This window comes from Balaenoptera borealis (genome assembly GCF_965194805.1).
Source record: "Balaenoptera borealis genome assembly, chromosome: 13".
NCBI classification, from domain to species: Eukaryota; Metazoa; Chordata; class Mammalia; order Artiodactyla; family Balaenopteridae; genus Balaenoptera; species Balaenoptera borealis.
In genome coordinates, this window is record NC_138870.1 from 40556660 (window position 1) to 40583874 (window position 27215).

The window sequence follows — 27215 nt, forward strand, 5'->3', positions numbered from 1 at the left end:
AGCAGAGGGGTAGTAGCTCAGCTCTGCAGAAAGCCCCTGGCTTCCATTCCTCCAAGGTCAGCATCCCACATCAAAACCCCTCCCTGAGCCTGACCCCAGGCCTGACCTTGCTTTAGCAAGAAATGAGGAGATAATGTGTTTCCTTCCAGTCATCGAAGCCACAACCACTGCCTCTCCCACACGTCTGCCCGTCAGCTCACACAACAGACACCCCATCTTCCAGTGGCTTCTGCTGAATGGGCATCCCCGGGCAGAGTCTCACCTAGGACAGTCTTGTAGGGTGGGAACCGCAGGGTGTCCTGGGGAGACCCCTGGCAAGACAAGGATCGAAGTGTGCTACAGGGCTCGGTTTAACTCTGCTGCATTCACTAGACCCTCTTCGGAGTCCTGAGGGCAGTAAAGCTGTGACTCTAGGAGGACCAAGCGGCAGACAGAGGTCTGACTTCTAAGGTCTTTTCTAGCTCTGAAAGTATGCAACTCCAAGGCTGAATTCCCATCATGATGAGGCCTTAAGACCATTCAGGAAGTGAAATTCCTTCACTGAGCGCTCTCCCCAACCTTCCCACTAACAGGTGAGGCCCACTCACCCTCAGATGCTAAGGGGCAGGAAGGGCGGGAGTGATGTGGCCCCTTTGGGTCCTATGGGGACTGGGAGCCCAGGAGAGGGGTTTCCCTCAGCAGGGTTGGGACTGGACTGATCAAAACGTGCTTTCTAATTGTTGACATTAGCTCAAAGCTCCCTCTCCTTCTAGAAAGAAATGCAAAGCTAAGTGATTTCCCAGCAGAGGGGGAGAAAATTCCTCTTTTTCCTAAAATTGGCGCACATGGAATCAACCACACGCTGGGCTCTCTCTGGAGCGGATGGGCCTGTGCACACGCCAGCCACAAGTGCACATGTGCTTATGTGTGCACGCCCTTTTCTTGTTGTTTTCATTTCATCATCCTTGCAACTCTGCCCATAGAGTGCTGAACGCTGTATGACCTACCCAACTTCTTACTTGCTGTCTCTTTATTCTAGTATAACTTAAGCACAGCAGTATCATGGCCAGTTGAGGTGATGCCTTTTCTTCCTTCTCCACCATCCCCAACATAAGCCCATATTCTTTCTCCAGAAAAGTCTCAGCATTGCTTCCCAGAAGAAGCTGAGGGGGGATAGAGTGGAAATGAGGGCAAGGAAAGAGGAAAGTGTACTGTAGAGTTAGAACTTGGCCCAATTCTTTCTTCCCCCACTGTCTCCCCAGTTCCATGACACACACACACACATATTTTAAACGTGGCTGAGAACATTTGGAAATTATTTTCCAAAGACTACAATTTCCAAAGTAAAACCCAGTGGATACCAGCCATCTCAGAATATCTCAAGATTGGAAGGAAACTCAACACCACCTACTCCAACCATCTTAAATCGCTTCTATAATATTCTAGCCAGTTTTCTAGCCTGGACTTAAATATCTTTTCTGTTGGAGAACTATCTCCCATGGTAATCCATACTCTTTGGATGGCTCTATGCTTAGAAAGTTCTTCATTATGCACAGATGAAATAGCCCCTACAGTTTTCAACCACTGGTCCTAGACCAGCTCTCTGCAGCCATCTAAGATGAATCTACTAGGCCATTCCCACAGTGTCTCTGGAGGAGGGGTTGGTAGGGCCACCATGTGGTACTACCACACACATTAGAAAAAGAAGCACACTTCTCATCTGCTGGGAAATTGTCATGAAAAGATAGAAAAAAATCTACAAAGTTTGTGATGCGAGTGAGGTTTCAGGGGAGAAACACAGGAAGCTAGCCTGGCTACAGTTAATTTTGATTTAGACCTCATAAACGTCCCAGTTACGATCATGATTCCCACAAGGGCAGTGAATAAGGTGGTGAGTGCAGACAGCATCTGCCTCCTTGGCTTCACCTGGAGAGAAGTTTCCAGCCCACGAAAAGGGCACTGTGCAAGAGTGTGAGTAGCTGCATAAGTTCTGCCAAGCCAGCCTGCTGCCTCTGTCTTAGGCTCAGTCGTTTCCAGGGGAGGCTGGCCCCCAGCACTGCAGCTCTAAGAACACGCCTGAGGTGGACCAAACTGTTTAACGACTGACTGAAGGATGGGAAATTAAGTGGCTGATGATCCAGCAGTTTCAGGAATAACTTTACCCCTGAAGGCGCTTCTGAATTAACTTTTTGGGGAATATACCTCGCCTTTGAGAACCTGGTAAAGGTCATGAACTGACACCCCATACGGTGTCACGGGTTAGCAGGTCACTCCAGAGAAGCCATGCTACAGACTCCCACTCTACTGGCCATTCATCAAGGCTCTTTCTTAGCAGATGGTCCTGTCACTCTTGGGAGCACTGGTAGCTTCTTGGAGCTGAGCAGAACCCAGAGGCAGGAACCCACGAAGCTCTAGGCAGTGGGACAGGAGATACGTAGCTTACTTAGATATATTTCCACTTCTTATCAACAACAATTATTCCTGCAAGCTGCCTTTTTCCAGTGGAAACTCAGCCCTCAGCTTTGTCAACAAGATTTCTGAGTTGATTACTGTTCTCCAGGTAACAGGCAGGCCATGCCCTGTCCCTGCCGGAAAGCGTGGGCAGCCACAGTGGCCGGTGAAGCATAGGGAACCGGCCCATTCGTAGCTGCAGCCCAATCTCTCTGGTTTTACAGCAGAAGAAACTGAGGCCACCAGAGGGGAAGCGAGTTGTCAAAGGCCACACAAGGAGGGAGGATGCTTCTCCAACCCCACCCTGGCCAGGTCCCAAGACCTCTCATCACCAGCCCGAGCAGTTTCCCAGGGGAACAGAGTGAGGTGGGAGAGAAACAGGCCACGGAAGGGGGCATGAATTTCATTCTTCAGAGGAGGGGAGTTGTGGAGAGGCCACGAGGAGGCCCTGAGGCAGACTGCAGTGAGACCACCCACCACTGACTCCGTCCTTACAAGCAATACAGAAAAACAAAGTGGTGGGTGAGGGGTACCCACTCGCTCCTGCCTGACCAACTCAGCTCCCACATCCGGCTTCTCTGGCCTGAAGAAATGGATGAGGACTCAAAACAGTCAGGGACTATTTTAGAGGGAGGCAGGATACACCTGGCCTGGGTGTATCTCGCTCCTCTGGGTGGCTTTCCTGGGATACCAGGGTGGGAGTACTTCCCTGGGGCATCTGCCACAGGTGGAAGTTGATGGGACAACGAGGCTCTTTGTCCAGTGACTTGGAGACCAAGGAGTAGAAACTGAGGCAGCCCAAAGGGAGAGCACCAAGAATACAGGGAGAGCAGATCTAGCCCTCCTCTGGGAACACCTGAACCCCTGGGATTGCTGGTGCAACTGATGGCTAAATGGGATTTTCCTTGATCTTCTAAAAAAAAAAAAAAAATGGCCCCAGGACAACAGGAGAGAGCTGCTTCTTTCTCCCAAAAGATTCCCAAGGCCAGTTTTTAGTGCCCCATGACCCTCTACCCAGCTTAAGCATCTTTCTGACTGCTGGTCCCCAGCCCAAGTTCATGTAGGCCCAAGTTCACCCCTGCTGGGGCAAACAGTTTTTAGGTCCACCCCCTCCAGCCCACCACCCTGGCCAGCATTCTCTTCCTCATTTTCCTTCTGGGATCAATGCAATCTCTGAATCCCTCAGACTCTTCCTGGACTGTGGGAAAGGTAGTGCCTAAGTCCCAGGTCCTGCCAGCTCCAAGCGGGATATTCGGGATCCTTGGCATCAGGTCCCTTGCTCACCTCCACAATCACCTTGGTCAGCCTGACACCCTTGGCTACCTGACTACTGTCCAGCTTCCCCCAGAACCTGTCCCTGTGTCCTCATCTACAAATAGGGACATGATAGTGCCCAGGTCACAGGCGGTCACGGGGACCAAGATCTCTGTGCAGCACTCAGCGCAGGGCCCGGCACACTGGAGCTCTGTATGTTTGCTCTCATTATTAGAGCGTTTACTGTTGTTAGTACAATTGCGGAGAGTTTAGGGCCCAGAGAGGTGCCGTGGAGGCCAGGAAGCCTGTTCTCCATCCCAGAGGCTCCAGCCCAAACAAACATTGCCCAGAGAGCCACATATCTGCTGAACTGGGAAAAAACGGACTACCCCACCCATTGGCTGTGACTCCTAAAAATCTGGCTGCTCGGGGTGGGGAGAATGGATTGTTCTAATCTCTCCCTGACAAGCAGAGAAGCTGAGCTACACATCTGGACTTTTCCTCCACAAGGAAGACGAGGCCGTGTCCCCCAAGGTGCCACCGATTGCTCACTGCTTCTGCTCATAGCGCGTCCTTTCCCTCTCTCACCCCGTGAGTCTCTTTCCTACCTCCTCCGGCATCCAGGGCTTATCGGGCATCTGTTCTCCCCTTAGTGGGACCCTGCTCAGCAGCCCGGGGGCGCCCCCTGTCGGTTATCAGGGCAGCGGCACTTCCTCGCCCCACTCACGGCCACCACAGCAGGCAGCGGAAGGCAGAGCGATGGGAAAGGCTGGCAGAGGCCAGGGGGCCGGAGCCGGGGGCGGGCCAGTGAGGGCTGCAGCCACCCTGGCCGCAGGGTGGCCCTGTCGTGGCCCCTAACCTAAGCAGTGGGCTGGCTCTGGCTCAGTGGGCTGCCGCCGGCTCTTGGCAGCCCTGGAAAGCCATTCGCTTAACCTCGGATAGATTCAGAGGCCTGTGTCAGAATCCATGAGGGATCCCAGGGTCCTCTGAGATGGGTGGGGCTGGGGTAACTCTCTACCAGACAGCTCCAGTCCCATAAGGGGCTGATTTACCCAAAGGCATCCTGTCTCTCTTCTGCATTATTAGTGAAGAAGTGAACACTTCTCAAGTATTCATGAGGCTTCTCAGGAAGAGGCCAAGTGGGGAGGTTCCCATTTACTTTAGAGGGCAGCAGCACACACCCCCAAGCTGCTCCTCAGTTCCTGTGTAGAATGATTTCCCCAATAGGGCTTTTCCAGAGCTTCTGTTTGGTCAGAATTCCAGCCATCCTGCTGTGCTGCGTAGATTTCTTCTTGGGGACCATACTGGAGGGCCAAGGAGGCCACAGTGTTTCTTCTTGGCCTCACACTGCTGGGTATTGGTTCTGGCCTCTGATGCCTTATCTATGATGGTGACCCCTGCCTGGTTTTAAGCACTGACTATGTGGCATGCTGTATACTAGGACTCAGAGACACCATGGTGAGCTGCCAAGAGACTCGGCCCTCATGAAGCTTACAGTCTACTGAGGGAGACAAACAGGAATCTCCAACTCAGATCCGCACTGCAATACAGGTAGGCACAGGTGTGATGGGAGCACGTGGGAGAGCACCTGGCCTGGTCTTGGAGAGGGAGAGAGGCTCTTTAGAGGACATCACTTCTCTGCCTCTCAACTGAGACAGAAAAGACCATTGTTTAACATGGCAGTGGTGAGAAGGGTAAAGAGGGGTCCGGGCAGGTGATACCATGTGAGCAAAGGCTATGGAAAGAGGAGCAAAGGCAAAAGGGAAAGAGCATTTTGGAGGCGGAGAAACTAGCTCCATATGGCTGGAGAGAGAGAGGGGACATAAGAAAGAAATAAACCAACTGACCACACTCATTTCAGTCGGAAGTAAATTCCATTCTTTCCTCTACCGAGTGTACTTCTTCTCGTAAACACACTGAGTCTTGAATACCAGGAATTTTAAATTACTGCAATGATATTTTGCAACCAAAGACTTTCAGACTCCATTCAGCTTCCCATTCCAACCGGAATTGACCTTGAGCTTTGTGAAGGAAGTAAAAATGGGCCTCCTTCCCGACTGCTCAAGGAGAAAGGGCCCCCCAGGTCAGAAAGGCAGTGGGCCTCTTCTACCACCCTGGTGCACACCCCTTGTTCTCCTTTGAGGGGGGGTGGATGATTTACCCTGGGATTATTCCATCAGTAACAGAGCTGGAATGGAGAGGTAGAGGAGAGAATTCTGGAAAATCCTGCGCAGCTAAATAGGAAAACATACTTTTTGTGAGAGAAAACCCAAAGAAAGAACAAAAGGTTCAACAAGGGCAGATGGAAGTTGTGAACAATTCAGTGGCACATCACCAGTCAATCCTTATCTGACGCATCAATCTGTCCAGGGTGGCCAGATGCGGTTGCCGGGGACAGAGAGAGCTGCCTTACCACAGAACCCACCGGTCCCCACATTTGCGTCCACCAGCGCGCTTGGCTCACTCCTCTCTCTGTCAACAAGGTCACTTCCCTGTTGCCAGGAATCCCTCTCAGGGCACCAGCCACACACACACGATGGTCACAAACAACTTGCGCCATGGACATGTGTGGGAAGTCCCCTGTATGCGTGAGCACACGCCAGCCCCTACCCTGGGTCCAGATGTCCACGTTCACTGCTGACCGATGACATGACACAAGCACAGCCTTCCCCTTAGAGCTATCATTGAAGATAACCCTCTTGTTTCAATGTTTCAGGCCAAACCGCGGGAGGATTCTTCCCTGGGGCCACAAAGTGGTAGGAAATAGTGGCCTTTGTCCTAACCCATGAACCCTCTCCAAACTAAAACCCCCTCCCCCAACCCTACCCATTGGCTATCTTCCTCTTCCTTGTTTTTCTTTGGTACCCAGGGGCAAAGATGGAACAGATTCACTACACAGAGTGGCGTTCATTGCTGCCTCCGGGTACAGGAGAAGCTGAGCCCAGGTCTCCAACAATCCTCTCACGGGATTGCTGTATCCGCTGAGATAAAAAAAAAAAAAGCGTGTTATAAAATTGCTATGCTCCATACCAATGTTAGTTACTAGTTTACAATTATTTTCCCAGGTGTTCAAGAGGGGGAGGAGGCCTGTACTCCAGAGCAACAACTTCTTTCCCTCCTTGGCCGTCTGCAGCCCCCCGGCTGCCCACCTGGACCTCCACACCAGGTAACAGAATTTCCACTCCCTTCACTCCACACTCCTTCGGGCAGAGGCGAACATCCCCGGAGAAGGAATGTGATGGACCAGCTCAGGGCCTGCACTCAATCGAAGGAGCTGTGAGGGAACTGCTCTCCAGCTGGCTGGGCAGGCTGCACACTGGCCGCTGGCATGGCCGCTGGTCAGGCAGCCCGATGAACAGCATTCTGGGGAAGAAGGCCAGTGCTTGTGGCCATCGTGGCCCCTGGGGGAAGAGGAGGTACCCCTCCACCCACCGCTTCCCCTTTGCTCCCCGACTCATCACTTCTCCCAGTACTCCCCCTGTCCTGAAACACACTTCTGCAGCCAGGCTTTTCAGTAGTCCAGGATTGAAGTTTAACAGAGACAAAAATAATTCTCTTGAGTGAGCTGTTTTCTGCCCAGCTTGGGGAATAATACCTCAGGGTGACAGGCAGTCGGGGTGGGCATGGAGAGGAGGCCGGCCACGGGCCACCCTTTGGTTTAGGGCCTTCCCCGTGCCCCACACCGCACTCACCCTGGAGCAGGAGTTTCAGGGAGGTGGAGACCTCAGTCAGGGCCTCCGGACTACCAGCTGTCCCCCCACCCTCCCACCTGGTGAGGAGTGAGGGCGGCAGGTATGGGAAGGCCTGGGGGAGCCAGGGGCTCCCCACACACCAGGTTTCAATCCTCCCTGGCTACGGCTCTCTTATGGAATGGAAGGAAAAGAATTAAACACTGCTACTTGACCAAGCCTCCAAAAGGGGATTCTATACCCATTTGCCTATCTCACAGGAATGTTGTATCAGCTGAGATAAAAAAAAAAGCGTGTTATAAAATTGTTATACTGCATACCAATGTTAGTTATTAGTTTACAATTTTTTTTCCAGGTATTTAAGAGGGGGAGGAAGCCTATACTCAGGCATAAAGGGGAAAGCTGTGAGAAAACATTCTGAAGTATAACGTGGAGCGTGATCCCCTCTCTGACAGCATGAGGTCCTCGCAGCCCGGGAGAGCCCACAGTGGAGTGAGGGTTTCAGACCCGGCCTGATAAGCGTCATTCATTGCCTACCGAGCCCAATCCAAAAATGCCACTTTTTTTGGGGGGGGTGGAGGCTAGAGACCCTTTCTTTGACTGTTAGTTTCCTTTTGATTTTTCTACATCGAACCTTCCTTCTAATATCTATAGGGAAATATCTGACTGGGAAGACACAGTAGAGGAGGAAGGAGGGAGGAAGGAAGGAGGGAGGGAGAGAGAAAGATAAGGAGGAAAGGGGACGATTTATTTTTTATCATCAGACTGAAAGATTTCATTATAACTCTCCAGAAAGAAACACTCTGCATTGTAAAGTATTATCGCACGATGGGAGGGGTACCCATGGAGGGGAATCATTCATGCCTTTAGTAAGGAATTCTATATACACTAGGGCTTTCCTGGTCCCCCTCCAGGTAACAGTCATCTCTTAAAGGAAAGAAACTACCAGAGGACACACAGGAGGCCTGCAGGCTAAACCTGACCATGAATGAGTTCTGTTTGTCACCCCCCTACCCATCACCACCAGTGATTATACCTTTTTTAATTGGCTGTCAATGTTTCCAAAAAATAGAGAGATTTGACTTTTGGAAAAAACCTGGATGTCCCGCTTCCTATTAAAAATATTGTATAATCTGGCCACACTGATGCAGTTCCAGTGGCCACCCTGCTGGCCTGAGGCAGGGCTGTCCCTCTAGACCAGGCTTGTGCCATCCCACCAGGGTTGGCACTCACTGTTCCCTACCTGGCCCTAGTTCCCGGAACCAGCCCCCAGCTTCAGCCGAGCTCTGTGACGAGGGAGACACTTGAGAGAAGAGGCTCTGGAGGCAGCCTGCCCGGGTGCCAACCCTGCCTTCCCCCCCCTGCCAGAGGTGTGACCAGAACCAATGACCTGAGCTCTCTACGCTTCCGTTCCCTGGCCTGTCAAATGAGAAAAATAATAATACCTACCTCATTCATGTGTGAGGATTAAATGAGATGACGTATGTCAAGTGCTCAGCACAGGGCCTGGCGCATGGCACCTGCTCTGTGTTAGCGCTTGTTATTACGCACAGTTGGTTCAATTCATCTGAGCTGCAGGCCAGATTTTTAAGGATGTTTTAGTCACACGAAGCGATTGCCCTCCAACTCTCCTTTCTAGCTTAGGGGACTCGGTCTACCTAAAAAGCAACCCAGTAAACATCTACTGAGCATATCTATTGTGTGGAGTGGTGACATCTCAGAGATGGGGTTCAGACCTGTTCTCAAGGGCTCACAGCACAGTGGGGGAAATGGACAACCGGACAGTCACAGCCTTGCTCCCTCCCAGTCCTGCCCAACCACCGGGGAGCCTGGCATTCAAGGAGAAACTGGGGTGCATCTGACCCTTCTCCTAGGCTCCAAACCCTCCCAGAGCCTTCCTAAGAGACACTCAAGGGCGAATCAACTCCATTTCATTTCTAGTTTCTCAGGCTGCATATTTGAGTTCTTCCACTGCACCCAGGTTAAAATAATTCCATTTTAACCAAGCCATTCAGATCTTAGATGGCGTTCATTATAATGGAATTTTACCTGAGGCAGCCCATCCCCCAATTCTCAACATCATGGCACCCAAGAAGTTGGCAAGCTTGCCAAATAGGCTGGGCAGAAGTAACTTCCCGCCTCTGGCAGCAGTCCGGAAATTCAGAGCCTTTTGGAACAGAGAACTCTGCCCTGAAGGTGTTTTCCAGCATCATCCTGGCCAGCCTGGAACTGTCCCATTCCCCCTCCACTGGCACCACCTGCTGCCTCTTTTTCCAGCCCTCTTCAGACAGGAAGGGGCGGGGAGTTGAAGGACGGGGACGCAGGGCAGGACAGGCAGTGGCAGGTGAAGAAGGACCCCACGTCGGGTCTTAGAAAGACCTGAATTTAAGTTCTGGTTCTGACTTGGGAGCTCGATGGCTTTGGGCAAGAAATTTAGCCTCTTAACTTGTTCGAACTCAGTTTCCTCTTCTGTAAAGTGGGGATAACAATATTACCTACCTCCTAGGATTATTGAGAGGTATATATGAGAAGATGCACGAAAAACATTTAACCCAGTGCCTGGAACATATTAAGTTATAGTAACCTTTTGGTTTATTATGATTATCAGCTATTATATGATATGCGAGCTTCGAAAGGGTCAAAGGTTGGTATAGAGAGAGACACTGGGGCAGAGTTGGGGGTAGAAGTGGCTGAAAGATAGGTGAGGCCCTGCCACTGAGCCCAGCATGGGCCTGGTGACCAAGATAAGGCCCAGGGCAGAGGTGCTCTCCTGCCCGTGGAGCTGACAGGAACAGACTAGATGGGTAATTACGGGATTGTGGGCTGGGGTGGCCCATGCAACTGCCCAACCAGCCACATTGTTTTGTCCCGTGGGTGGCTGGGTGGGTGGGCAGCTGGCTGTTTATTTGGCTGCCAGGACACTGAGTATATCTAACACCTTTCAAACCGGTACCCTCCACCCCCGGGCAGAGTGTTCAACTCTTGGAAGGGGAAGGGATTCTCTGTGGGCATTCACCTCCTCCTGTGGCAGCAGGTGGTGCCAGTGGAGGGGGAATGGGACAGTTCCAGGCTGGCCAGGATGATGCTGGAAAACACCTTCGGGGCAGAGGTCTTTGCTCCAAAAGGCTCTGAATTTCCGGACTTATGCCAGAGGCGGGAAGTTACTTCTGCCCAGCCTATTTGGCACCTCCTCTGTTCTCTTCACCCCGTCTTCCAGACCCCACCCCTGCTCTCCAACCAGACAAGTCAGAGGGTCAAAGTTCAAGGCCAGACTCTGAACAATTGGTCAGTGGAGACTACTAACTTCGGTTCACCTCACCTGGAGCCTTCAAATGATCAAGAAGCCCAAGACAGACATAAATCCCATCACTGTCCCCAGCCCCAGGGCTCTGGTGAGCTAGCACATACATGATTCTGATACTTCCACGTCTTGTTCTTAAAAATCAATGCTCAGGGAAAATATATATCCCTCCCAATCCATATGGCAAAAATGCAATTCAGTGGGTATTAATTGAGCACCTGGTATGTTCTCAGCCCTGACATCAGCCTCGCAGTTGAACTGAACAGAACACCAAGTGTTGGGAAGGATGTAGAGCCACGGGATCCCTCACCCACTGTCGGTGGAAGCCCAGTGAGGAAGGGCTTCAGCTGCACCTGCAGACCCTGCAAAGGGCTCTCAGAGTCAGGCTGTGGCGTTTACGGGGCCACCTGTGCACCACACATCAGACAGGCACACACATAAGCCAGAAACCAGGTCCTTAGGTTAAGAATGATACACTTATTATAGCCGAAAGAGACTTTAGAAGCTCATCTAGTACAACTTTTTCATTTTAGAAATGAAGTCTATATCAAGTGTTAAAAAGGATGGGGAACTTTTATCTTAAAGGAGTGTTTACTTAAAGGAGTGTTTTTGGTACAGTCACTGTGGAAGACATGTAGAGTAATGCCAAACAGGGAATTCTGTGTGGCCCAACAACTCCATTCCTAGTATGTGCCCTAGAGAAAAGCCTACACATGCACCAGAAGACAGCACAACATCTTCCTAGCAGTATTAGCTTATCATAATAGCCCCAAACCGGAAACAGCCCAGATGTTCATCAACAAGAGGAAGGATGCACAAATCGTGGCATATTCTTATGGAATACGACAGCACTGAAAACTAATCAATACAGCTGTGTGCTTCGAAGTGGATGAATCTCAGAAACATGATATTGAGTGAAAAAAGTGCATCGCAGACAACACACATGTAGGTAAACTCCAAAGACGTAAAACTAAACAATACACTGTTTTGTAAAGCGTACAGAGATGATAACTTGCAAAGAAAAGCAAGGACATATTAACTAAAATTCATAATATTAGTTACAGTGTGGTGGAGAGTGAGGAAGGGGATGCAAATGGGAAGAGGAAAGGGGGCTTTTAAGCTTCTGGAAATGTTCCACTCCAAACTTAGGTGGTGGGTCAGGATATATTACACTACTCTTTAATGTATACATAGGCCTATTGTGTACTCTTGTGTGCATGATGTATTCCACAGTTTAAAAAAGTAGAGTCTTGGAGAAGCTAAATGACTTTTCCAAGCTCATCAGCTAACAAATAACAGAAAGAGAAATCTATTTACTGAATCTGAGTTTAGCTATTCCTGGCTTCTAAAAGGACCTTTCACAATGATGAGTTTCTGGTCTAGGAAATTTGAAAACAATTGCAAGAGTCTTTTCTTTTCACTGTTAAATTCTCAGTGTCTTGAATAGTACCTGGCACACAGTAGGTCCTCAGCGCATATCTACCGAATAGTCATTCGGTACACAAGCTCTTCCGGGGCTTACATCGCGCCAGGCGCTCGACTTGTATCATCTCTAATCCTCACACAACACTGCAAGGGAGTTATTCTTACCCCAGTTTACAGATAAGGAAACTGAGATTCAGAGAGATTAAGAAACATGCCCAAGGTCACGAGCTACAAAGTGACAAAGCCAGAATTTAAACCTAAGTGTGTCTAACTCAAACCCAGTGTTTCTCCCATTCCGCAAGGCTGCTAGCACAGCTTCTAATAGCACTGCCTAAAATTTCAGTCATTTACCAAGAAACCCTGGGAACCCCAGCTGAGGGGTAGGCTCAGTGTTTTCTCCTCCTTCTACCTGTCTCCAGGCTCTGGCTCTGGCACTTAGAGTGGTTTGTACAGCCAGACCCATCACCAGCACACAACGTAGAGCTGTGGTCATGGGTTAACTTTACAGCATGGGGCAGGTTACTGCATCTCTTTAAACCTTCGTTTCCCATATGCATGCTGGAGAGAATACTAGTAACTTACTCCAAAGAAAAGCTGGGAAGATTAAGGGAGACAAGGAAAGTGATCAACACAGTGCCTGGCACAGGCTGTCAGGTGAGGCTGGGTCTGTTTCTCTTTCCAGGTGGGTAGGTTCGGGAGTGTTCCTTAAGGGGTAGCCAGGAGAGGAAGAGGTAAACAAGGTGAGAGTAGCTCCCAGTTGGCCAGTGGGACAATGGCCTTTTCTTCCTTGGTGCACTTAGCACATAGAAGGTCATCAATAAAGTGTTCTGTTTGAAACTGAGAGTTTCTTATTTACCTTCCAGACCATCCAAGTCTTCTCTGATCCCTGCAATCTCTCCACACAGAGCTATCTCTCTCGGGTTCTTGTCTGCTGTTTTTACCCAAGTAAGGTACCCAAGACTGCCAGAGAGGCACCGAGGCCTGAGGGTATGGCAAAGGGAGACTCCTCTGAGAGACCACCGTCCCCGGAGTAACCTTTGGACAAACTGAACTTGCTCCCAGGTCAATTCATTCAAACTGCTATGTAAATCTAAGCTTGCTGCTCAGGGACATTTCTGCAGGCCTATTATGTGTGAGGCAGGCCCTGAATGCTTGTGGCCGCCTGGTAAGGGCAGAGGTGGCAGGGTCCCCCTGAGGTTGAGACAGACCCAGTGTGAGTCCTGACTCTCCCTCTCACCAGCTGTGTCACCTCAGCACATGGCTCCACCTTCCCGATCCTCGGTTTCCCCATTTTTGGAAAACGAACATGGTGGTGGTTCTCGTCTACACAAGCTGTGACAGCTCTGGGGGGCAGTGCACGTGGCGTCCGGGGCCCAGTACCTGGTACCACTGGGCTGAGTGCTCAGTAAGTAGCTGTTCCTGGAGCTACAACTCCAGTGCCAGCAGGTGGCACACACTGGATGTGTCACCAGCTAAGCTTTGGGCCTCATGGGTGCCTCACAGGGCTTAGAATATCACACTTTGCGTAACACCTCAAAGCTTCAACCTGTCATCAGAAGGCCAATGAGAGGCAGCGGCTTCCCAGGAACTGGCTGCTGGGTGCTGCCCAAACTCCACTTTCTCACTGGTGCAGCTGCCTACACCATGCTCAGGACCAGGACCCTGCCCTGTGCCCAGTGGGGACTTTGTGTGGCAAAGACTGTGGAATAGACTGCTTGGTCTATTCCTTGGCATGGGACCTGTCGGGCAGGTTTGCGAAGGTATGACACACACTCAGACTCCCCGAGCGTCTGTTCCTTCTGCCTTTGGCTCCTGCCATTTACCTACCAGCCTGCCACCTCTGCCACCCCTGCCACCCCTGCCACCCCAGAAGCTCTCTCCTCTCCCCTCTCCATAAGTCGCTTCAAAGGGTGGGACTTCCCAAGAGGTCTCCACCTGCCGTTTTCATTTGTCTGTGAGGAGAATGACTTCCTTCCTGCCACAGTAGACAGAGTCACTATACAGTCATCAAGGAGGCTCCACCCCCATGCCCGGCACCCCGTCTCTCATGCTGAACCTCTGGGGACTCTCCAGGGCACCCACCCTGAGCATGTGGGCCACAAGGACCAAGGACCCAGAAGGGAAGGCAGTTTCTCTTCCACATGTCTCCACAACAGGCTGCAGTCGCCTGCTGCCACCAGCGCCTTTAGTCGGGGTTGAGAAAGTCTGTCCCCACCCTGGACCATTTCCCCAGAAGTCAGACAAGCCGAGAGTCAAGCTCCAGTGTCCAGGGGACCTGGGTCCCCCTCCTGCTACGCAGCTTCTCTCGGCCCTGACCTCCACTTTGCTTGCCATTTCCCCAGAATCTGATTACAAGTGACCTGTGCCCTTTATCCACATGGGCAAGGTTTGACTACCCTTCCCTTCCTGGTTGTTTACCCGCTTTAATGCTGAGCTTTCCCGCGGGACGGTGTGGCCCCCGGAGGTCTGGGAAGATGGATGGACAGAATGAAGAGGCTACAGATTTGGGGGAAGGGAGAAGAGGAAGCGTGAGGCTGAGTCTTGGCTTCAGTATAAATCCCAGTTCCCCAGGGGCAGCTGAAGGGGAGTTGGCAGGCCTTCCTGAACCTGTGTGAGGTAGGGGTGGGGCAGGAAAACCAAAGGTGAGGCCAGTCACAAGTCAAGGGTGAAGGGAAGTCACAGGGAAGGGGAAGGGAGTGAACAGTAGGCTAGTCCAGAGAGAGGGCGGCCGAGAGCAGTGCTGGCCTCAGGGAGAGACTGCAATTAGCGGTAGCACCGCAGAGCAGGCTACCCCCATCTTCCCCTCATCATTAAGCACCACCCCCATCTTCTCCTCATTAAACCCACACCCACCCGTCTTCTCCTCATCACCGTGACCTCCGCTGGGTCTGGGGTGGGGTTCGCTAGAATGCCTCAATGTTCCAATTTGTCCTGAACAGCTTGGGTTTAATTATTCATCACACCCCTTTCACTCTCAAAAGTCTCCCAGTTTGGGCAATAAATTATACAGTCACTCTCTCTAGCACATCCAAGAGGGCACTGAGACAGGAGACAGTCAATGGGGAACCGGAGAAAAGCATAACTAGAAGCAAGACCTTAGTGGTCCAGAGCTACAGCCAGGCTGGCTCCTGTCCAGCTGGACCCCCTGAGAACTGGACTGTAGTGGAAGAAGAGCCCGCCAGCCACTGCCCAGCCTGAGCTCAGACCGTCTAGGGGGAGGAGGCCCGGTCTGGTGGGTTCTGTTCCCTGTCATCCCTCAGAGGGCCTAGTACCATGCTGGGCACACAAGAGGCTCTTAAGAAAATCTTGTCATTTCCTTACTTCTCTTTACCTGCATCCAAACCAGACGTAAGCAGTAACAAATGGAAAGCTGGAGCTCCTATAACTCATCCTGTCCAGCAACACACTGGAGTGCCATCCTAGCTCAGACCTCCAGGTGCTCGTGACTCTGGCTCTCCGGCCACTAGAACCCACCTGCTGGATGTAAGCACCGGCCAGTTTCTTGCAGAGAAACTCTGGCTCTCAGGCAGGATGACCTCTGCCTCCTCAGGATGTGGGGTAAAGAAATGAACAACTGCAAGTCCTTCTCCTGTCTTGGATAACCACTTGGTCTGGCCCACTAGACCCCAGGCCTTCCTCCAAATGTGGAAGACATTGGCTTTAACACTGGCTATTTGTTCTGGGAGTGGACGGTGTGGGTCCAAGAGGTCCTCCTGGTGCTTCCTCTGGGACTCGGTGCCCAAAGGAGATCAGTTCTGAGGTCGAATAGGGAAAGAAGACCGAGAAACCATAAACACAAGTAACTAGGGCACCTCAAACAGCATCAGACCTTCCACAGTATTTATACAAATAAAGTGTGATGGTCTTGGCTGTGAGTGGTGAGGAAAGCTCCCTAACCCTAACCCTCTTCTTCCCCTCCTTCCTTATCCCACTCTCCTGGTTTCTTATCCTTTTTCTCTTCCCTCCTTTCTTATCCATTACCCTGGAAAGGGTCCAAGTCATGGCTGATGAGGGACAGCCAAACTGAAGCCATGGGACCCAGCCAGAGCACAGACTGTGAATTCCCCAGCTGTTTGCAGTTTGAGTCAGCCCCCTAGCCTGCTTGTGGATTGTCTTCAAATGGGTCCAGAGAGGCCACTGAGTAGGGGGCAAATGGGGCCCCTACTTCTGCTCAAGGATCTGAAACACCCAAAGCAAAAGCCAGAGAGAAATCTGCAGTCTTAATAACCTCCTGGTCTGGCTGCATACAGTCCTGACACCATTCCAGAAGGACTGACAATCCCCTCCAGCACTTGGACAGGGATGGGATGAGGAAGGTCCCCCGAAACACAGCACTCTTGGTTCGTAAAGTTGAGGCTCCAGTGTCCAGATAATCCATTTCCACCTCAGCAAACCACCCCCACTTGCTAGCCTGACTTAAAACCTTTGCCAGCACCACGGCTTCCCTTATCCCAGAGTCTTTCCCAATCTCTTGTGCACGCCCACCTCCCTAACACACATAGGCAGCTAACAAGATCACTAGGCAGAAATGGAATGAGGGGCTGGAAAATTCTGCCGTGCTGGGATGCACCTCCTGATCCCAGGAGAATAAGAGACGTGGATTTACCACAAAGCCACAATCCCTTCCCAGTCAACCCATTCTGGAGTCATACCATAGCCATCCCATAATCATTGCTGTGTAGAGTGTCCCCTCCAGGAGTGGCCACCACCAGCCATGAAGAAGCCGGCCTTCCAGCAGGGAGCTGGCGCAGAGCTGAACTCTGCCCAGGAGAGCTTTTGCAATGCTCAGAAAATGCCTGCCCAACTGCTTGCCTGGGCTCTGGCCCCTCTGGCTGCTGAGCCCAGACAGGAGGTTGACTCACTCACCGCATGGAGAAGGAGGAAGAGGAGGAGGAGAAGGAGGAGGAGGAGGAGATGCGGGAAGGGCCTGGGTTCAGAGACCCAGGGCTCTCCCAGCCCAGGCAGCCTAGGTCTCAGCCTCAGTGGTCCATGGGGGGAGGGGGGCAATGTCAAACTGCTCCCCGGAGACCATATGATGGTCCCTCCTAGATACTTCCCCTGAAATCCTCCTCATCCACCACCCACAGATGTGGGACTCCTCACTCCCCCAGTAGAAGCTACTCCTTGAGCCCCCTCCTCAATTAGATGCTTGCCCCTGAGCTCCTGTGGACATCTATGGATTGGCTTTCCTGAGAAAATAAGTCCAGTGCACTGGACTGGTTGATCCAGGATCAACCAGGTCTAAAATAATTGGTGGCTTAAAAAAAAAGCAAGAAAAGAAAAGAAAAGAAAAAAAACCCTCTACTTAAGAGATCCAGCTCCATCATCGCAGGTGACCATGCGTGGGTCCTATAAGATAACAAGGCTATACACACTCCATCCCCAGAAGACCTCAGCACGTAGAGAGCCAACCCCTCCCTTTCTTATTCCTTCAGTCCATGCCAAGGCGGCCCGACAGAGGAAGGAAACAAATGTTTCTTGTTGCCCAAGTGCCGAGCACCCCGCCGCAGGAGCGTTTCTGTGTTCCGCTGCCTGAGCCCCGAGGAGGTCGCTGCCCCCCTCGCCAGCCTGGCACGAACTTCAGCTTTCTCTCATACCTCAGGGTCCCCTTAGTGCCCCAGCCTCAAGGCACGACAGCCCAGATCTCAGTCGCCAAGTTCGCCCAGACTCTAGTGCTTGCACACGGGCACTCAGGCCCGGTACTCCCGACGCCCCCACCCCGCGCCTAATCCCGATACTGGGGCCCCCCCTCCCCGCCGGTCCCGGGTCCGCACCTGGTCCTGCGTGTGGGCACGCTGCTCCGCGCTCCCGGCGCCTGGGGATCGGCGGCTGCCTTTTGACAAGCAGAGACAGCCCAGCACCTGGCCCCGCCCCTCGCAAGGCCCCGCCCCGCCCCTGGGCCCCGCCCACAGATCCAGTCATCTCTTGCCCGGCGCTCCGACTGCGCTGCAACCATCTTGACTTGGAATCAACCACTGCACTGCCTCCTGGGAGACTCTGCCCAGTCCTCCAAGACTGCCGTCCACGGGGCAAGGCAAGCTGTGTCCTCCGTGCGTGAGAGCTTTCGATGGTTATGTGTGTGCAGATCCACGATTCTGCCTGCGATAATCCGTGATGCCTCCCCTCTCCCCCCACTGCAGTGGTTCTACCCAGCCTGCCGCGGACGCCTCTTCCAGGTGCGTCACCCCCACCTGGGCTGACCTGGCCAGGACTTCTCCGTCGTCTGCGGGGCTCCGTGGTGGGGGTGGAGAGGTGCTGCGGCGGGCACCAAAGCTTCTCTCAGCGCTCTTGGAGAATCCCAGTGCAGCCCGCCGTCGTGTTACTCCTGCAGAGCGTCAGGGAGCTCAGCACGATCCCACACGCTAGTATAAAAGAGCGAACGAAAACGGGGCCGAAGAGGAGGCTGGAGTTGCATTGTCACCCCTACTCGATGTCCCCTCGGGCGCGACCACGGCTGACCACGTTCTCGGCCCGTCGCGAACCTCATCCAAACAAGCTGAGTCTCAGCTTCCCTGGGCCCTGGGCCCCAGCCCCACACACCCATCCCATCCGACATTGGTGTGAAGGGATGGAAGGAGGTAAAAAGTACATCTGAGACCTGGGATTGTAGGTGGATGCGGAAAATTCGCCATAGAAAATCTTGGCTAAAAATTACTGCGTTTCCTTGGCTATGTGCTAGGCACCGCTCTAGATGCTAGAGGAGAGCCGAAAAAGATGTGGTTCCCATCTTAGAGCTCACTGTCCAGTGGGAGAATATATAAATAAATAGTAATTACAATGTAATGTTCTATAATAGAGATGCCCAGGAAGTCATCCAGCAGTTGGTGACCCCCTTTAGGCAGGGAAGATGTTGTCATTCACCTTTTACAGAGGAGGAAACCATGGCTCAGAGGGGCAAGCTGAACAGGTGGGAAAATGAGGTATAGAGAGGTTGATTTGCCCAACATCACATACCTATTCAATGAAGGGCAGTACTAGAGCTCAGCAAATAATAGCCTCTGATCCATTTCTGAAACAGTTATGCTAGACTGTATGATAACCAGCCCCTCTCAAACTCTCAATAACTGGATCAAGAGAAATGGACTGAGGCTAAACAGAAAAAAGGACCTTCAAACAGTGAAGTTTGTTAAGCACTGAAACAGTTCATTAAGGGAGTATCATGGACACTTTCTCTCTGGACAGGTTAAAAAAAAAATAGAAGAGACACAGATTGTTTGATTGACCTTGGGAATGGGCTATGCATTCTGAGAAACAGATGAAAGGAAGTGCCCCTTTGGAGGTCCTGCCAGTCTGATGGATGGATTAGCTGCTTGTAATGAAAGTAAAAGAAAGAATCCCCTTGCCCAGAGCATCATGGGAAAGCTAGCAGTGGTTCTCGTGGGCAGGAAAGTGTAAGAGGAAATCTCTAACAACCAACACTTTGGGGCATCCTCAGAAAGTTCCATGAGCCTCTGGAAGAGGTTGATCACTCAGAAGTCACTTTCGTAATGCTTAATTGGCCAGACAGGAGAACCTGGCATCTTGAAAATAAACCTTATCAAAAAGTGGTAGATGAGTCCTAAGTGTTCCACAGTAATTGGCAGTGTCTTTTCACAGCTCTTCATTTGGTCTTCATCATGACCTTTTGAGTCAGGCCGGCTAGAAAATACTCTCCCCGTTGTATAACTGATGTGCGGAGTTGCCAAAGCTCTTATAGCCGGTGAGTGACAGAGCCACTTGAACTCAGATCTCTCTGCACTTTCCACTGTTCCATGCTGCCTCTCAAAAAAAAAAAAAAAAAAAAATGTCCATAGGTTTTCCACCTGTTTCAGCAATCTAGATAACCCAGCCTTGGAGAACTCAGAGGTTCTGGGTTTGACAGATTTGCAGGATTATCGATGTGATCACAGTCACCAGCATATGCACTAATTAGCCCATCTCTCTAACCCTAACCAACTTCTTTTTATCTTCCCCCAATACCTGAACTGCTCCCTCTCACCTGTCCCTCCAGACCCTGTCCTCTTCCAGGCTGCTCTCCAGGTAAAAATGTGCCCTTTGAGCCCTCTCTGGAGCACTCCCATCTGTTTGCTTTTCCCTTTTTTAGGGCCGTTTTTTCTCCTTAAATATTTTATGGTTATAAGTATGGTGGGAATGAAGGAAAGGCTCTCACTCAGCAAACTTCAGAACATCTGAGAGACACAGAGTCATGAATTCATAAAGACAGAAGCTACCAGGCCATCCCAGTTAGTTCTCTCGTTTTAGAGATTAAAAAAAATTAAGTCCAGAAAGGTGAACTTATTTATCTTTTCTAAGCCATGTTAGGGCTGTTCTCTCTGTTTATGTTCCGGATGGTGAAAATGGAATGAATAAATGGAAGAAACTGTAAGCAATGAAAGCAACCCAAACAAAAGGGTCTTCCCAGGACAGTGTTTACCAAAATTTTAACTGCAACCCATAGTAAGAAACAATTTTTTGTCATGACCTAGTATACCCACGCAGATATACATTTTATAAAACAAGAGATACCCTGCAATGTTTTGCATTATTTTTCCCTTCCTTCCTTCCTTCTTTCCTCCCTTCCTCCCTTCTTTTTGTCTTTCTGTCTTTCTTTTTCGGATCCAGCAAACTGATTTCACAGACCACAGTGGGTTGTGACCCAAAGTTTGAAAAAGTCCCTATTATCACGAGATCCCTTCATTTAGAACCTGCAACATGAGATTCACAGAAGGGCCTTTGAGAGCCCAGCCTGGCTTGCACAGAGTACCCTCAGAAGCCCATGGGGGCTCCAAGGCTTTGGAGGATTCTACTTCCAAGGCCACATTGTCAGGATTAGGTCACTGAGGCAGTGTGTATCTACCCAATGTTTGCCTTTATGGCCTTAACTCAGCTGTTATCCTAACATGCTCCTGCATTTTCTAGCATGGGGGCTTCTTTCAGCCTCAGGAAGCTTTATGGCATCTCAGAAATCCTGACTTCCCCAGAACAGGACAGCTGTGGGGGAGTAGTGTGCAATGTCACGAGAAGTGAGTGTCCACAGACTCAGCTTGCCCTAGAAAGTGTAGCTCACCCCCGGTTGTTCAATCCAAATGCATGTGGCTCCAGGGCTCCATTCCCAGTAGCCCAGCTCATGTCTCCATCCTCAGGGCTTTTGGCACTTGTCTTTCCCATCTGCTCCCACATCCTTGAGCCCTAGGCTGCCTGCCTGCTGGCCCGCACACAGCGTCTGCTGGCATGGTAAAGCAGAGCCTAGGGGCCGGACGAAGGAAGGTGGAGACTCCCACCTGCATCTCCAGGCAGAGGGAGCTCCAGAGCTCCCCAGGTATTTGCTGGGCTCCCATCCAAACCCCAGCAGACAATGATGACTCTTCAAGCCCCAACACCAACTACAGAGACCAGTGGAATAAACAAGAGGCTCAAGATCCTTTCCCACCTATGAGGGTCTGTGGCTCTAAGTTTTGCAACAATTACGGTCACTCTAATAGGAAATGAAGTGACCCTATCCCTTAGCCCTCGGGGAATTCTTATTTTGCTCCTCTAGGGAGGCATATCTTGGAGAGCCTAATGAGGCAGGTGGATGGAGAGGCTCTGAGGCGTGGGAGTAGGTATCCTGGGAGCAGGTGAGAGTGCCCTTAGTGTCATATCACTGCTGAAGAAGTCAGTAGGAAATGGCTGACTGTTTTCAAAGGAAGCCCCCTTTACCCCGAGGAGAGTCTCACGGAAGGCGATTATGCACAGATCTCCTTTTCTTCATACCAAGAAGCAGAAGCCTCACAAGCCCCATCCTGGGCATGCCTGCTTCTTTCTCCAGAAGAACAGGAAGGTCATTCCGTAAGCAGCCCAGGAATGCATTAAACAGCTCTTCCCTGAGGCCTCGACTCCAGAAAGATGTGGCTATTGACAGCTGTTTTCCTTTGCCTTTGGCCTCTGACCTGGGACGAACACTACTGAGCATGGACGCCCCTCTCTTTGTATTTGCCTCGTTGTTCCATGTTGTTAAAGATGCCACCGTTGTTAAGACTGGTGTTTCTGGTGTCCATCTCCACTTGCAACAGAGTTTACTCTGGACCAAATGATAATGGTATTGTGCTGCTTTGTATCGTCCACATGTCCTACAGCCAAGAAGTGGTCTCTAGACATTTCTGATTGTAAAACATTATTGGCAAAAAAAAGTTGCCATCCCCATATATGAATATGACTTTAAAAGTTCTATCATTAACTCATATTTCAAGTCAAACTACACAGTTAGGGTGAGATTCATCATCAACATTAATGAATGTAAATTCGTATTTCAATTGATGTTCTTGATACTTTTTACTGACTTCCCTAACACTTCTTTGCACTCAGATACCTCACCCGACATACCTGACATGGAGACCATCTGATACGAGGACCAAGTGAGGGTTCAGTGTCAATCTGTATTGACATAAACAATATTATACATACTAAACATACTATATGTTTAAACTTTAAACATACTAAGGCTTAATTTTTTTTTAATTAAATAATTAATTAATTTTTATTTTTGGCTGTGTTCGGTCTTCGTTGCTGTGCATGGGCTTTCTCTAGTTGCACCAAGCCGGGGTTACTCTTCATTGTGGTGCATGGACTTCTCATTGCGGTGGCTTCTCTTGTTGCGGAGCATGGGGTCTAAGTGTGCAGGCTTCAGTAGTTGTGGCTCACGGGCTTAGTCGCTCCGCGGCATGTGGGATCTTCCTAGACCAGGTCTCATACCCGTGTCCCCTGCATTGGCAGGCAGATTCTTAACCACTGCACCACCAGAGAAGTCCTAAAACTTAATTAAAAAAAAAAAAAAAAGGGCTTCCCTGGTGGCGCAGTGGTTAAGAATCTGCCTGCCAATGCAGGGCACAAGGGTTCGAGCCCTGGTCTGGGAAGATCCCACATGCCGCGGAGCGACTGAGCCGCAATTACTGAGCGTGCGCGTCTGGAGCCTGTGCTCCGCAACAAGAGAGGCCGCGATAGTGAGAGGCCCGCGCACCGCGATGAACAGTGGCCCCTGCTCGCCGCAACTGGAGAAAGCCCTCGCACAGAAACGAAGACCCAACACAGCCAAAAGTATATATATATAAATAAATAAATTTATAAAAACAAAAAAAAGAAAAAGGAAGTCTTTGATATTGTCCTCCCATACCCAGTGGATCGTGTAACATATCCTGCCTCGGAGATCTCTGCTCTAGAGAACAGAGAAACAGGATTGGACCCCGAGAGTTCGTCAAGTTTAGGTGACCCATTCAAGTTTATAATTGGTGAGTTGCAAAGCAGGGACTAGAGGCCAAGTTTCCTTCCTTGAAATCCAGGTCTTGCTCTTTCCACCACCCTGTGCCTCCTCTTCCCTCTGCTTTGTGGAGAAATGGAAGCACTTTGTGTGTGGGGGGGGTGGGGGGTGGGCAGGGAGAATCTCTTGAAGGCTGGGAAGCTAAATTCTTTGATCTGATTGGCTTATTTAAGCAGAGTCTGAGGCAAGATCCAGGTGGAATTGACTGTGATGTGTGTCTGGAGTCACAGATGCCAATAGTCTGATGCCACAGGTCTCCAACCAGATTAAACCAGAGAGGCAAACAGGACAGGCTCTCCCAACAGTGGCTACCAGGGTTGGGAGAAAGGGTGTGGTGGCCACTTGTGGGTAACTAGGAGCAGGAGAATAGACCTTAAATTCTTAGCTTGGGCACCACCAAGGACCTTCCTTTGACCCACAGTCTCGAGGAGAGATGTCGCTCAGTTGGGGTTTCTGGAACCTGGGAAGAAGGGGTTGCCTGACCTCTGAGTACCAGCTGTCAAGCCCAGAAAGAATGTGGTGAAGAGGCCCGAACCATCAGGGGTTTCCATCTCTTTACCCTTTAACCCTCCTTTTCCCCACCCATCTTCTTAGTCCAGACAAATCAGTTACTCCTCCCTAGATCTTTCTTTCCTGCCCTCCCTCTGCTCCCCAGTTTACTTCACATACCTCACATGCCTCTGTACCTTATTCATCACCAGGCTCCTCATCTGTCAAGAGATGGGGAGTTTGAGGGCCATCAAGGGCTGATGATCAGTGAGTCTATGACTTGGACCTGCCCAGAAAGGAGAATAATATCTCAGTTGCCAACACTCCCCCACCTTCTCCCTGCCTTTCCTTCCAGTGACACCCATAATATGGGTGAGGATGAGTTGAGAGAGAACATTTAGGCAAGTAGTCCAGATGCCCAGGCATGAAAACGCCAGCTGTAGGCTCCTCACAGGGTTGGGATGGAGTTCCTGAGCAGGATGCTAGACCCAGAACAATGAATTATAGCAACTGAGTCTTTGTTCTGTGTCCTTGAAGTAATCTTGGTATCCCAGTTCCCTGTCCTCTTCTCTTCCCAAGAACCTTATGCTTGATCTTGACAGGAATTAGAAGTGAATTCCAAAGGCAAATACCAAAATCTCCACTGTAGCTTCCTAGAGGTGATCAAAGTAATTCAACCACTTCTGCTATGTTGGGAGCTGGAACTCTAGAGAAACACATGTCTCTACATCACTTTCACTCCCCCATCTTCTCTCCCATTCCATGAGGCTTAAACTGTGGACTGATACCATATACCCTGTCACTTGTGACAATGCAATCTAGCCTGATAGAGAGGCTGATCTGGTGCCTACAGCTGGTTTACTTCCTTGTCAAACCCCTGAATGTGAGGAGATACAATTCCTGCTTTGTGATTAATAATAGTCTCTCCTCTAATCACTTGTTATCTTACTGCCTTAGACTATACGTTGACATTTGATCTGCAGCAATTAAGGATTTATTGCCATGTTTCTTTCTCCCAAATAGCATACACCCTTTAAGTAGAGGGCATTTGAGGACGAGTGGTGTTGGAACCAGAACAATTGACAAAGAATTGTATGTGTCAATGTTGCATTACCTCTGTCTCAACCTCAGTCTAAAAAAGATGTTTCATTTCTGATAGTACAATGGATTAGATACCTTGAATGACCCTTTCAGTTGAAATAACAATTTTAAACACAACCGTTTAAATTAAACAACATTTAATCTTAAATGTATCACCAAGCTGGCGCAAAAGAAGGAAATCTACAGAACTCAGAATGAAGTGAAAATAGGAGCACAGGTTGGAAAGCAAGGACCAAAGCTGGTCTTCACCCTGAGAGAGTCCTGGGAACCTTGAGCTTTCACTTTGATGGTTTCACAGGTCATGGGACAAGAGGTATGGCGAAGGGATTATCCTGCATAAATTTGGGCTCTCAAAGTGTATACCCCAGAACTCTCTGTGTAAAGAGAATGAGAAATAAACCTCCATATAGAAAGGAGCAGCAAGGAATTTGGCCTGTGTCATTCTGGATGGTAGGAAAAATAATAAATATTCCCTCAGAATTCACAACCACAAGCCAGTGCTCAGCTGGGTTTGCAGCCCAAATTCATGTGCTATGTGATCAAAAAAAAAAAAAAAAAAAACCCAAAAACCAAAAATTCAAACAGAAAACTTAAAGTTATCCTAGGTTGGTACTATTCAGGTAACTTGCTGAATCAATTGTAATCCTCTTTGAAGGAACTCAACCACATCCTAGTACTCAAAGGCTTGCCACAGGTGAAATCTCAGGGAAAATTACAGCTTATGGTCCAAGTCACAAAACACACATGGAAATAAAGCATGTTGAGTGAAAATCAGCAGAAATAGACCCACAAAGGCATTAGATATTTAAAGTTTTAGACACAGAATATAAGGTTTTTGTTTGTTTGTTTTAAAGAAACAAAAGAGAAGCTCAAAAAAGTGAGCAGGAAATAAGAGACTATAAATAACTAATTAGACTTGGAAAATAAGCAAAAAGAATTTCTGGATAAAAAATAATAGGTGTTGAATCTTAAAACTCAGTGGATAGATTTAATAGCTGATTAGATATGGCTGAGGAAAAAATTAGTAACCTGGAAGCTAGAGCTGAAAAAATGACCAAGAATGTAATCCAGAAAGACAAGACATGGAAAATATGAAAGATTAAAAGACATAAAGGAGAGAGAAAATTGAACTGTGCCAAATTAGAGCTCTGGAATGAAATAGAAGGATAGGAAAGAGGTAATATTCAAAGACAATGGCTGAGATGTTTCCAGAACTGTAGAGAACTTCTGGAAGCTCAGTGAATGCCAAGAAGATAAATAAGAAAAAACTCACATGTAGGAACACCATAGGAAACTAAACATCAAAGAAGAAAGAGAAGATTGTGAACATTGGCAAGGAGAATGATCACCAACAAAGGAATGGTGATAATTAGACTTATGGCTGACTTCTCAACAGCAAAAATGGGGGCCAGAAGACAGGGATATAGCAGTATCTTCAAGGTGCTGAAAGACAATTACTATGGACCTAGAATCTTATATCAATGCAACTATCTTTCAATAATGAGAGAAAACAAAAATATTTTCCAGTAAAAATTGAGAGCATTTGTAACCAACAGACCCTCACTAAAGGAAATTCTCAAGGATTTATTTCAAGCAGAGGTAAATGATCTTAGATTGACCATCTGTGTTACAAGAAGGAATGATGAGTAAAGAGATTGGTGAATACCTAGGTAAATCCCAACAAACAGTAACTGTTTAAAATAGTAATTATAACGTCTTATTTACGTGTAGTGGGGGAAAGCTAGTACTAAAAGAATGGATGATAAAAGCAGGTAGGTTGGGTAGGGATGATTAAGTTTAAAGTGTTTTCAAGATCTTTGTATTGTTCAAGGGGGGGAGACAGAAATTGATTCATTGCACACTTTATTAAAGTAAGAATGAATATAAAGAAATAGCTAGGCTAATCATTAAAAAAATGATATTAAGTGGATAACTTCAAGTAAAGGATAAAAGGGGAACAAGTAAAAGTAAAAGTAAAAGTAAAGGGGAACAAAAGAAGTCAAGAAAAGTGTAAAGAAATGAATACAAAAATCAAGATAAAGCACTTAGGAGGATTACTGGACTGAATGTCAATATTATGACATAGAAAAATATATATATATGTATGTGTCATCTTGGACATGTTACTTAACTTCTTGTCTCATATGTAAAATGGGATAATAGTAGAAGTATTGTTGGGAAATTATGTGAGATAGTATATGTAATGTAGAGCACTTAGAATGGTATATGGTTCAACCAAAGACTATATATGTGT

At 49.2% G+C, this 27215-nt stretch overlaps 1 protein-coding gene across 2 annotated transcripts in view; it reads right to left on the bottom strand.

Annotated features, from left to right (window-relative positions):
• The window catches only part of VDR (vitamin D receptor), a 54707-nt gene extending 36709 nt beyond the window's left edge, over positions 1 to 17998 (bottom strand). Inside the window, exon 1 of one of the 2 annotated variants that reach the window (XM_082350008.1) lies at positions 17874 to 17998. The gene's annotated coding sequence lies outside the window, so the exon portion shown is untranslated. The remainder of the gene's footprint in view (positions 1 to 17873) is intronic. The other variant, XM_082350009.1, reaches the window with a different exon arrangement.
• Between the last annotated feature and the right edge of the window lie 9217 nt (positions 17999 to 27215).